The sequence below is a fragment of the Mastomys coucha genome, unplaced genomic scaffold (genome assembly GCF_008632895.1).
Source record: "Mastomys coucha isolate ucsf_1 unplaced genomic scaffold, UCSF_Mcou_1 pScaffold14, whole genome shotgun sequence".
Taxonomy (NCBI): Eukaryota; Metazoa; Chordata; class Mammalia; order Rodentia; family Muridae; genus Mastomys; species Mastomys coucha.
Genome location: NW_022196896.1, coordinates 61,623,305 through 61,637,069, shown reverse-complemented (window position 1 = coordinate 61,637,069; position 13,765 = coordinate 61,623,305).

Genomic DNA, 13,765 nt, shown 5'->3' with positions numbered 1-13,765 from the left:
ATCCAACAGCTGTCTAATTAGACTTAAGGCCAGTTCAACAGTAGGGAAATCTAGTCAACTACTTGGGACGAGGAAGGTCATCAGTCTTAGAAGAGAACCTATTATTGCCCCTTTACTAAGCCAGCATAATTCACAACTGCATTCTAAATATTTACCCTTATACCAGTAGTTAAACCCACGAGTATAGTTCACACTCCCAGTCAAAGAAATCTGCAGCGGATGAAGACCATTACAGAGAAACTACAACTGGTCAAATTGTTTGGTGCACGTGATCTTCTGCTGCCCCGTCACCACCAATACATCTACAACATGGCTCTGGCACCTACGGCTGAGGGAGCATCACGGAAGATGGGGTGGAAAGTCGTAAGAGACGGAAATCCAGGGAATCTGTGAGGCTGTATCTATGAAAACGAAAGGGAAGCTTTACCCACGGCACACCAACAATATGGCCGCCTAAACAAGACCTGAGAAATTACAACCAATAGACATGCTAACATGGAAGGGGGGAATCTCTCGAAACTGCACCCATAGAAAAAGAGCTATAGCCAATGAAGGCATGTTGAGAGAAGCACAAATAGTTGTGTGCAGGAATGAGCCCCTTAATTCACTATCCAGTTCCAAAGGGTTGGCCCTACATGCATATACACACTGTAGCACTGCATGAATTGAACAGGTTATATTTCTATATTTAGCTATCTATGTAACAGTAACAAAGAAAGTGACCGTAATCTCAAGAGGGGTTGGAGGTGTATACAGGTGTATAGAAGGTGTTGGGGGGATAAAGGGAAAGGGTGGAATTAAAAATAAACAGTTAAAAAATTATTTGGTGAAGGAAATGAAGTGCAACCTGGTCTTATGGAGACCTCAGCACCATTTGGCTCCAGGACCCCTTCTTCATGTCTGACCTGTTTCAGTACAAATGCTCTGGGCCCAGCCGGTTAACTCTGGCCCAAACAATGAGTGTCTTGTCCAGTCTACAGTACTGGGCATGCTTTCTTTTCTGCTCTTTGACCCTCCTACTCAAAAACAAGCAATTATTCTCTGTCCCAGCTCCTCTTTTGTATCCAAGAGAGTGATTATGGGGTGAGCATGCACAGATTTGCTCTCTCGGTATCTTATCTCTCTTCTGCTTTTGCCTATATTGACATAGTTTTACTATTCAAGGTTGCTGGAAGGTTTGCAATCGTGTTCTGCTCTTGCTGGAATGTGACATTCTGTAACTCCCAAAGTCGTGAGAAGCCAAAAGAAAAATCTATTTAAAAAAAAAAAAAACATTTTGAAGAAATTCAAGCAATAATAAAATCTGCCTGGACAGGCAATAGATGTAACCTTATAATTAATAATGGATGGTTGGGTAATCTTAATTTGTTATATTAGAAGAGCACCAACTGCTCTTCTGAAGGTCCTGAGTTCAAATTCCAGCAACCACATGGTGGCTCACAACCACCCATAATGAGATCTGACGCTCTCTTCTGGTGTGTCTGAAGACAGCTATAGTGTACTTATTTATAATAATTAATAAATCTTTGAGCCAGAGCGAGCAGGGACTGAGCAAGCGGGGTCTACTGGAGTGAGCAGGATTGATCAGAGCTAGCAAAGGTCCTAAAACTCAATTCCCAACAACCAGATGAAGGCTCACAATTATCTGTACAGCTACAGTGTGTACTCATATACATAAAATAAATAAATAAATAAATTGACACATCTTTTTTAAAAAATAAAATCCCATTCACACATCAACAGAGAGGTGGCCTAGGACTGAATTGCAGCATTCAGTTGGCTGTTCAATTAACAAATAACAGCAAACAAGATACAAACATCTATTCAAAAAAGGTGGGACTAGATATTCATAGCAAGGCATACTACCAAAGAAACAACTCCAGATGCTTAGGTCATATAGCAAAAGCACAAACAATATGAATAACCTGGACAATATTATCCTCCAGAAACTAGTAACTTGTTGTAATATTCAATGAGAAAAGCCACTTAGTTGATGTACAAGACAGTGATTTCAAAATAGTAGTTATACATATATTTTTAACATTTATTTATTTATTTTATGTGAGTACACTGTTGCTCTCTTCAGAGACACCAGAAGAGGGTGTCATATCCTGTTACAGATGGTTCAGATGGTTGTGAGCCACCATGTGGTTGCTGGGAATTGAACTCAGGACCTCTGGAAGAGCAGTCAGTGCTATTAACCACTGACCCATCTGTCCAGCCCCCAAGATATTTTCAAGGAACTCAAAGAAAATGTATATAAGTTCCAGAATGCGATATATAAATTAGTATATGAACAGTTGAATGAAGTAAAGGAAACAAATTTAAGATGTTAAAATAGATTTTAATAAAGAGACTGAATCTTTGAAGAAAAGCCAAACTGAAACAAAATTCAAAAATCTAAGAAATCTAGAAAAATCCAGGAAATCAAATATAATGTTCAAAAAAGTCTTATCAATTGACTGGATCAAGTGGAAGAGAAAATATCAGGTCTTGAAGAAAAGATAGAGGGACTGGATCTCCTCATCAGATAAAATGTTAAGTCAAAAAACAAACACACAAACAACAAAACAGAACTGCAATGTACAAGAACTCTGGAACACCATAAAAACCTATGGATCATAAGTATTGGAGAAGGAGAAGAGAATGTGGTCAAGTACACAGAAGATATTTTCAATGATATTATAAAAGAGAACTTCCCTAATCTAAGGAAAGATATGTCTATTAAATATCAAGAAGCATAGAGAACACCAGATAGACTGGACCAAAAAAGAAATTCACCACATCACAAAATAATCAAAACACTAATGTGCAGAACAAAGAAAGGATATTGAAAATGGCAGAAAAGTCACTTGTAAAGGTAAATCCATCAGACTAGCGCCTGACTTTTCAATGGAGACTTTCAAACCAGAAGGGCCCTGATGTTCTGAGTTCTTAAAAGTGAGAGATACTAGTCCAAACTATTATACCCAACAAAGCTATCAACAGTTGCAATTGAAGGAGAAAGAAAAACAATAAAAACAGATTTAAGAAATGTATGACCACTAAGCCAGCTCTACAGAGGATACTGGAAGGAATACTTCAGTCTGAAGAGAAGTTTTAACACTCCCACAACAGCACAAAGATATACTGCAGAACAGTAATGCAAAAGAGGTATAAGAAAATACTACCACTACAACAAATTAATAGTATGGTGGTTTGAATGAGAATTACCCCAATAGGTTCATATGTTTGTATACTGAGTCTGCAGTTGGTGGAACTGTTTGAGAAGGATTAAGAGATGTGGCAGTGTTGCAAGAGGTCTGACCATGATGGAGGAGGTACATCACAGGAGGTGGGCTTTAAGGTTTCAAAAGCCCATGCCATTCCAGTTTACTCTTTGCCTCTTAGATTTCAGCTTATCATGTAAGCTCTCAGCTACTGCTCTAGGGCCATGTCTGTCTACTGTCATGCTCTCTGCCTGCTATGATGGTCATGGACTCATTCTCTGAAACTGTAAGCAAGTCCCCGCCCCCCCAATTAAATGCTTTGTTTTATTAGTTGCCTTGGTCATGATGTGTCTTTACCGCAATAGAAAAGTAACTAAGACAATCAATAACTAATACACATTGTTCAATAACTATTCTCAATGTTAATGGTCTCAATTCTTCAATAAAGACACATACCAATAGCTTAGGTATATGTGGCAGGATCCATCTTCTTGGTGCCTCCAAGAAAGATATCTCACCATCAATAATAGATACTACCTTGGAGTAAAAGGGTGGGAAAAAAATGTCTTTTTAGGAAATGAAATTAAGACACCAAGAAAATTCAGAGAATGATGAGAACTTACTTTAAAAACCTGTGCTAGGCAGTGGTGGTGCACGCCTTGAATCCCAGCACTTGGGAGGCAGAGGCAGGCGGATTTCTGAGTTTGAGGCCAGCCTGGTCTACAGAGTAAGTTCCAGGACAGCCAGGACTACACAGAGAAACCCTATCTTGAAAAACAAAACAAAACAAAACAAAACAAAACAAAACAAAACAAAACAACATGTATTCTGGGCTGGTGAGATGGCTCAGTGGGTAAGAGCACTGACTGCTCTTCTGAAGGTCCTGAGTTCAAATCTCAGCAACCACATGAAGACTCACACCATTTGTACAGCTACAGGGTACTCATATACATAAAATAAGTAAATAAATATTTACAAAACAAACCTGTATTCTACAAAGTTGAAAAAATAGAAGAAATTAATGGATTTATGGCTCTATATGACCTTCCAAAGAAAAATCAAGTCAAAGTAAATAATATGAATAGATTCATAATAACCAATGAGATAAGAACCATAATTTAAAATCTTCTAGGTAAAAAATATCTCAGACCAGATGGATAAAGAAATGAATTTAAAGAAGTACTAAACCCAACACTCCTCAAATTATTCCATAAAACAGAAGAGGAGGGAACAATTCCAAATTCTTTTTGAAGCCAGTATTACCATGATACCAAGATCAGACAAAGATCCAACAAATAAAATAAAATAAAATAAAATTATGGAACAATTTCTCTAATGGACATAAATGTAAAACTTTTCAATAAAATACTTGCAAATTGGGGCTGGTGAGATGGCTCAGCGAGTAAGAGCACCAACTGCTCTTCCAAAAGTCCTGAGCAAAAGTTCAAATCCCAGCAACCACATGGTGGCTTATAACCATCTGTAATAAGATCTGACACCCTCTTCTGGTATGTCTGAAGACAGCTACAGTGTACTTATGTATAATAATAAATAAATCTTTGGGCCTGAGTGGGTGGGGACTGAGCGAGCCAAGCTGACCAGAGCGAGCGGGGCCGACCGGAGTGAGCAGAGGTCCCAACAAATGCATGAAGGCTCAGAACTACAGTGTACTCATATATATAAAATAAATAAATAAATCTTTTTAAAAAATACTTGCAAATTGAATTCAAGAGCACATCAAAGAGGTATGCACTTTGATCAAGTCATCTTTATCCCACAGTTGCAGGGATTATCCAACTACATGAGAGATGTGATCTACCATGGAACTAGAATAAAGGGGACTGGACAGAAGACTCTGTAGTTAAGAGTACTGGCTACTCTTTCAGAGAACTCACATGCAATTCCTATCACATACATGGCAGTTCACAGTCAGCTGTATCTTCAGTTCCAGGGGATCTGACACCCTTTTCTGGCCTCCTCAGGTACCAGGCATGCAAGTGGTACACAGACATACACACAGACCAAACATCCATACACATACATATTTTTTTTTTTCCGAGACAGGGTTTTTCTGTACAGCCCTGGCTGTCCTGGAACTCACTCTCTAGACCAGGCTGGCCTCGAACTCAGAAATCCACTTGCCTCTGCCTCCCAAGTGCTAGGATTAAAAGCCTGTGCCACCACTTCCCAGCATAAATTTTTTTTTAAAGATGTATTTATTTATTTTATGTGTATGAGTACACTGTAGCTGTACAGATGGCTGTGAGCCATCATGTGGCTGCTGGGAATTGAACTCAGGATGGCCCCGCTCACTCTGGCCCTGCTCCCTCCAGTGTAATATACTGTAGCTGGCTTCAGACACACCAGGAGAGGGTGTCAGATCTCATTATGGATGGTGTGAGCCACCATGTGGTTGCTGGGATTCAAACTCAGGACCTTCGGAAGAGCAGTCAGTGCTCTTACCTGCTGAGCCATCTTGCCAGCCCCCGCCCCCCACACCGGCATAAAATTTTAAAAATTAATTTCAAAGAGAATCAAGGACAGAAAGCACACAATCATCTCATTAGATGCAGAAAAGTCCCTTGACAACTACAGTATCTATCTATTCATGATAAAAGTAATTCAGAGTAAAGGGATATAAGGACACATATCACATTCATAAAAGCAATATGTGGCAATGCCCACCCCCAGTATCATGCTAATTTCAGAAGAACTTAAAGCATTTCTACAAAAATTGTGAACAAAGCACATATATCTAATCTCCCCACTCCTGTCCTTACCTACAGCAACCAGAAGATAAAGGAGAGACATTTAATGATGGAAGAACCCAGAGCATCCTTATCTGATGCCTTGATTCTATATGATGATTCTATATATAAAAAGCCCTAGAGACTCTACCTGAAAACTCCTACACTTGATAAACACACTCAGCAAGTATCAGGGTTCAAAATGAGCCTTCCTATGTTCTAACAGCCAACACTCTGAGAAGGAAATCAGGACAACAGTCCATTCATAATTGCCTCAGAAAAAAATCTTGGAACAAATCTAGACAAGGAAGTTAAAGTCGTGTGATACTTTGAGACACTGAAGAATGAAATAGAATCATAGTATTAATATTGTGAAAGTGGTCATCCTACGAAAAGCAATCTACAGATTCAGTGCAATCCCCATCAAAATTCCAATTCAGTTCTTCACACAAATGTAAAAATATTTTTAAACTTCATTTGGAAACAGACATACATACCCAGGATAACCAAAACAATTCTGAAAAATAAGAGAACTGCTAGAGGTATCTCCATCAATGATTTTGAGTTATACTACAGAGACATAGGACTAAAAACAGCATGGTGTTGGCAGAAAAAAAAAAAAGACACATTGATCAACAGAATGTAACTGAGGACCCAGACATAAGTCTACCCATCTTTGGTCATCTGATTTTTGATGTAAAGGCCATACTATGCCCTAGGGAAAAGAAGGCATTATTGTCAGTAAATGGTGCTGGCTCAACTAGAAAGCTACATGCAGAAGAATTAAATTAAGTCCTTCTCAGCTACCCTGCATAAAATTCAACTATACATGTATTGAGGGCCTCAATATAAGACCTAATAACCTGCACCTGGTGGGGGTTGGGGAGCAGGGAGGAAGGAATATGTTTGAAATTCATAGGCACAGAAATGGACTTTGTGGCCGGGCAGTTGTGACACACGCCTTTAATCCCAGCACTTGGGAGGCAGAGGCAGGCGGATTTCTGAGTTCAAGGCCAGCCTGGTCTACAGAGTGAGTTCCAGGACAGCCAGGGCTACATAGAGAAACCTATCTCGAAAAACCATTAAAAAAAAAAAAAAATGGACTTCGTGAACAGGACCTCTGTAGGGCAAACGTTAAAAATAATAGCTGAGAAATAGGTCCAAAGAACAAGAGAGAACTTCTGCACAACAAAGGACCAGCACTGCTGCAGTGAGAGGACAGCCTGCAGTCTAGAGAAAAAACTTGCAGTGATACACCTGGCAAAACATCTGTATGTTGAATATACAAAGGACTAAAAAATCTAACCAAGAAAACAAATTAGCCAATTAAAAATGGGGGCAAGGCACTAAGTGAAAAGTTCTCAAAAAATGAAATACAAATGTACAAGAAATAGTTTTTAAAATGTTCAACATCCTTAACCCAGGAAATGTGAATCAAAACTAATTTAAGATACTGTTGAATGGGCTGGAGAGATGGCTCAGTGGTTAAGAGCACTGACTGCTTTTCTAGAGGTCCTGAGTTCAATTCCCAGGAACCATAGGGTGGCTCACAACCATCTGTAGTGGGATCCAATGCCCTCTTCTGGTGTGTCTGAAAAGAGCAACAGGGTACTCACATTAAAAACCAAACAAACAAACAAAAATAAAAATAAAAAAGATGCTGTTGTATACCAGTTAGAAAGGCTAAGATAACAACAACAACAATAAACAAACACATCAACAAATGACAAGCCCTAAGTACATATATATAAGACTATCACCAAATGGACTCAGAGGGCTGTTTTGTTGTTGTTGTTGTTGGTGGTGGTGGTGGTGGTGGTGGTGGTGGTGGTGTGAGTGTGAGTGTGTCTATGTGTATATGTGTAAATAATTAAAGAAAAGGTCATGAATTTGAGAGGAGTTGGGGGGGCGGTTCACAGGGGACCTTGTTGAGGTAGAGACGGATGGAAATGAGGTGAATACAGTATCTATATAACATATTCTCCAAATTAAAGAACAAAATAACCGACAACAGATGCTTAAATGGAAGTGAGGAAAAGGAAACACTTATCCATTGCTGGTAGTAGTATAAACTGGTATAGCCTCTATGAAAATCAGTGTGCAAGTTCCCCCAAGGCTAGAATTAGATCTACCACATGATCAAATTATCCCACTCTTGGGCATATGCCCAATAGGATTCAGCATCCTATTACGGAGATATTTGTTCACTCATGCTCCATTCACAATAACCAGGAAATGGAAACTACCCAGATGTGTATCAATTGGTAATAATGATGATGGATAAAAAATGTTATACATTTACACAATAAATCTTATATGGATATTAAGAAAAATAAGTTATTAATACTTCTTTTTAAAAAAATAGCAAGTAAATGGGTGGAACTTGAAACAGTCATCTTGATTGATATAACCCAAATCCAAAAAGACAGATGTCAGATGGTTTTTCTTGTGTGGATGCTAGTTTTAAGTCATAGATATATTTGTCTCATTTGAAAATTCTTAGAGGTTAGGAGACTAATAAGGGATGAGGGATCTTTCAAGAGAAAGAGAAAGAATGTAGCGATATAAAAGATGAAAGGGGGCCAGGCGGTGGTGGTCCACGCCTTTAATCCCAGTACTTGGGAGGCAGAGGCAGGCCGATTTCTGAGTTTGAGGCCAGCCTGGTCTACAGAGTGAGTTCTAGGACAGCCAAGGCTACACAGAGAAACCCTGTCTCGAAAAAATAAAAATAAAATAAAATAAAATAAAAGATGAAAGGGAATATTGACACAGGAAGGGTTGTAGTAAGGGGATGGGAGGGCAGGATGGGGGGAGGAAAGGGGGAAGAGGGATAACTAACTCTAAAGGCCTTTTGAAAAGGTCACAAAGGAACCTATTATAGAATCCCTCTAAATGACACACATATACCCATGTAATGAGAGTTTAAATGGAATCATTCTATAATGAGGGAACAACAGCTCCTACTGGACACCACAGACTAACACATAAAAGCCCAGTGCTGGGAATAGGTTATTGCTTTTTGAGTTGTCCACTGAGGTCTTACATACCTCTAAAACATTATAGAATATAGAATACCCCCCCTTAATATAGAGAATATAGAATTGGGCTCAGGCTATTGGTAATAACTGCTGGGAGAGGCAGAGTCCAGTTCTCTTTAAGAGTGTGAATCCTAATAGGTTGACCATGGTCTTTGGGTTGGACCCACATCTAAGAGTATTTGGGCTACCAAAGTTGGACTTGGTGGGCTTAACAAAAGAATACAGGAAGTTGGATGTTGTGGTGGTTTAAATATGGTTAGCCCAGGGAGTGGTACTATTGGAGGTGTGGCCTTGTTGCTGTGGACATGGGCTTTAAGACTCTTCATCCTAGCTGTCTAGAACTCAGTCTTCTAGCAGCCCTTCAGATGAAGATGAACTCTCAGCTCCTCCTGCACCATGCCTGCCTGGATGCTGCCATGCTCCCGCCTTGATGATAATGGACTGAACCTGTAAGCCTGCCCCAGTTAAATGTTGTTGCCCTGGTCATGGCGTCTGTTCAAGGCAGTAAAACCCTAACTTAGACAGAAGGGTACAGAGCTAAAGTGGAACTTGGAGATGATTATGATCAGAATACATGATATAACATTTTCAAAGAATCAATAAAAATATATTTTTAAAAAAAATTAGTGAAGTTCTCTTAATATATAGAACTGTTCTTGCCAGGGGTGGTGGCGCACGTCTTTAATCCCAGCACTTGGGAGGCAGAGGCAGGTGGATTTCTGAGTTCGAGGCCAGCCTGGTCTACAGAGTGAGTTCCAGGACAGCCAGGGCTGTCTTGAAAAACAAAAACGAAAACAACAACAACAAAAAATGTTCTTGATAAAATTTAAACTGGGTTAAAAAAACAAATGTCTAATCAAGATAATTATGTCTTCTTTGAAATTTGTCAAGTTTTTAACTATGAAGGAAAAATAAGTCAGGATTTATTTATAACCTTCCAATAGCTGCCAATCAATGCAATTACTATGTTCACCTGTGCAGGATATAATTCTATTTTCCAAAAAAGTACTCCAAGGAGTACATGAGGGCCCCATTGCAGCAACAAATGGGTCACTTTTACACTTTCTCTTCAACCCCAAGAGCCAACTCCTTAGTATATCTATAACCCAGTAATAGAGTCTTGTTTTAGACACCATTGCTTGAGTCCCACCATGAGATTGCTTTCATAACAGTGATAGCAATCTCTTCTGCAAAACAACTCCATCACCAAGAGGTTTGTCATATCCATCCCCAGGCTCAACCTATACTGCTTGTACATATGCTGTAGCTATTCCTACAAGCCTCGACCTTCACTGATCTTATGCAAAACAGCCTCCCTTCTGGATTCTCTCCTGTCTTGTGAAGGTGTTGCCTTCTTTCTGTATCCCCTGGTGAGCATAATTTCCCTTCACTCTGGGCTTGCTGGTGTCCACCTGTTCTCATCACCAGATTTGCAATCATTGTTAAGATGTGCCTAGCACAGCTGTCGCTCCTAATCCCTGTAGGAAAGAAAATTTATCTTGTTCTACACTTTGCAACCTTACCTCCTTAAATGAATAAGCAGGTTCATTTCTGCCAGAACAAAAGAAATTCAAGTTCAAGTCATCAGGCAGTCTAGATATCGGCTCAGATTGGATCCTGGGACATTGTGATATATTATCTGACCCACTAAGACATACAGTAAGGTGTGCCCAGCAGCATCCTATTAACAAATATAAGAGATATATAGAATTGGGCCTGAGCAGGCCTTGAAGGCACAAGCAAGGTATGTGAAGAAGTGGGTCTGGTACCAATGCTTTCGAGTCCTGCTAATGATGCCAAGTGTATAACCTCATGGGGTGTGCCTATGATTGGTTAAGTGGGGAAGAGAAGACTAGGGCCTAGTTTACTGATGGTTCTGCATGTTATTCAGGCACCACCCAGAAGTGGACAGGTGCAGCATTACAATCCATTTCTGGGACAACCCTGAAAAACACCAGTGAAGGTTATTCATAGTGCACAGTACATGTGGTCATACATCTTGTTTAGAAGGAGAAAGGGCCAGATGTGTGGTTGCTTACTGATTTATAGGATATAGCCAATGGTTTGCTGGATGGTCAGGGACTTGGAAAGAGCATGATTGGAAAATTAGTGAGAAAGACATCTGGGGAAGAAGTATGTGGACAGACCTTTCCAAATAGGCAGAGGACGTGGAGACATTTGTGTCCCATGTAAATAGTCATCAAAAGGTGACTTTAGCTGAGGATGAGCTCAGAAATCAAGTAGACAAGAGTCCTGTTCGGAGAATCGTTAGCTTCTTTCTGCAGCCATTCCTGTCATTACCTCATGGGCCCATGAACAAAGTGGCCATGGTGGCAGAGATGGGAGTTATGCATGGGCTCTATCCCGTAGACGTCCAGTCACTAAGGCTGATCTGGCTACTGAGGTGCCAGATCGTCCAACAGTAGAGAGCACCAGAGTTGCACATAAGCACTAGTCCCAGGTAGCATTTCCTGGTGGCGGGTGAGCTACATTGGAACTCTTCACTTCTTCCTCCATGGGAAGGAGAATGCTTTGGAGTAGATCCTTATTCTGGTTATGGATTTGGCTTTCCTGCGAGTTATGTTTCTGCCAAAACCACCATCTAGGGTCTTACAGAATTCCTTATCCACTGTCATGGTGTTCCACACAGTGTAGCCATTTAAATTATCCCATCTTTATACTAATAAAGACACAGGAGGTGTAAAAAAAAAAAAAAAAAAACCTGCTAGCTGCTAGCTTACTCAGTGAGGTAACTTTATTTTCTGAACTAGATACAAAACATCTATTTACAAGCCTGATTCTACAATGAAATTGATGGCTTTTCAGAAATCTCTTTTAATCTGTATCATTCTTCCAAACCAGTCTACCTTTTTCTTCAGCTCCTCCAAACCCAAGAAGGCTCCTTAGCTTTCTTTCCTAGAATACAATTTCACCTGTGTCTTGCCAGCTGCTTCTCTATTGTTCCTGCAAACCCAATCTCTGACCTTGGAGAACCGGGGAAGGGGGCAGGGCGAGGGAGACAGAGAGGAAGGGGAAAAGGAACATGCTGGGAGGGAGAGGTTGAAAGCAGGAGATAGGGAGGGGGAGGGGGAGACAGAGAGTGGGGGAGGGAGAGAGGGAGGGAGGGAGAGAGAGAGAGCGCGAGCGAGCTCTATCACAGGTCCAATTTTGCTTATATGAAAAGTCTCACCGGGCAGTAGTGGTGCATGCCTTTAATCCTAGCACTTGGGAGGCAGAGGCAGGTGGATTTCTGAGTTCGAGGCCAGCCTGGTCTACAGAGTGAGTTCCAGGACAGCCAGGGCTACACAGAGAAACCCTGTCTCCAAAAACCAAAACCCCCCCAAAAAAAAAAAACCCAAAAAACAAAAAACAAAAAACAAAACCCCCAAAAGTCTCGCCAGGCAGTGGTGGCCCACATGCCTTTAATCCCAGCACTTGGGAGGCAGAGGCAGGTGATTTCTGAGTTCGAGGCCAGCCAGGGCTACACAGAGAAACCCTGTCTCAAAAAAACCAGCCAACCAACCAACCAACCAACCAAACAAACAAACAAAAAGTCTCTAGCTCCTTACCTACGTGTAAGCTCGGTTAGTAAGGGCTGAACCATTTCACCTTCACAGAGGGGTAGCTCAAGGCCATCCAGCTGCCTTTGCCTCTGGTCATAGACCAAAGACCCCGCCCCAAGCAATTTGCCTTGAAATAGGAACTCTCCATTCTTTAGCTTTCTTATCTATGGAGGCTTTTAGAGGCACACCCAAACTGCTTCTCTTTAGGACACACCTAACTGAAACTGACAAAGGAAATACCTATTAAGCTTTTAGGTGGTACTAACAATTAGGTTTTCTATGTACAACAATTAAATATCCTGTTAACGACGTAGTACTGCTTCTAACCAAGGAACTCACTGAACTGCCAGAGAAGTGTGACAATTAGCCCACAATCCAAGGATGGTCTTACTATAGTCTACACTATTCTAGGAGAATGATGGAATGGCCTTTAGAGAACACTGTGTCACAGTGGCCCAGATGGCTGGAATAAGGTTTTCCAGAAGGCAGAGACTTAGCTTTGAATCAGCATTCAATATGTGTTGCGGTATCTCTCATAGCTAGGATTCATGGGTCCAGGAACCAAGGGGCGGGAAGAGGAATAGTTCCATTCACTATCATCCTAGTGACCTACTAGGCAAATTTTTGCTTTTTGTCCCACAACTTTAAGTTTTGCTGGCCTAGAAGTTTTGGTTACAGATGAAGAGAGCTCCCTCTAGGAGCCACAACAAACAATCCATTGAAGTGGAAACAGACTTCCCCCTGGCCACTACTTTGGGTTTCTGATGCCCTTAAACTTCCTCTTGGTAATCTGGATCAATAACCCTGCCTGCTATTTTTAGAAGTTCGTTTGTATTTTATTTTTAAAGATTTATTTAGTTTATATAAGTACACTGTGGTGACCTGACCCGTGGGTCTCAGTAATTCTGGGGACACGAGGAAGGTTGCAACCTGAAAATAAAGAATAGGCGAGAGAGAAGACAGGACTCAAGGAAGTATTGCTTGTCAAGAGCCGTTTACTGAAAACAGAAGCTCAAATTTAAAACAAGGTGTTGGAAGGGCGGGGGGCAGGAGGGAGTACAGTGAAGAATTACAAGATCTTCTGGGGGCCATGGGAACCCCAAGGACAACAGGTAGGGAGGAAACGGTTGGGTAGGCAATGGTTTCTCAGAAGTCAAGGTACACTGATCATTCTTATCTCAGGGCCAAGCAGGAAACTTGTGGTTGCC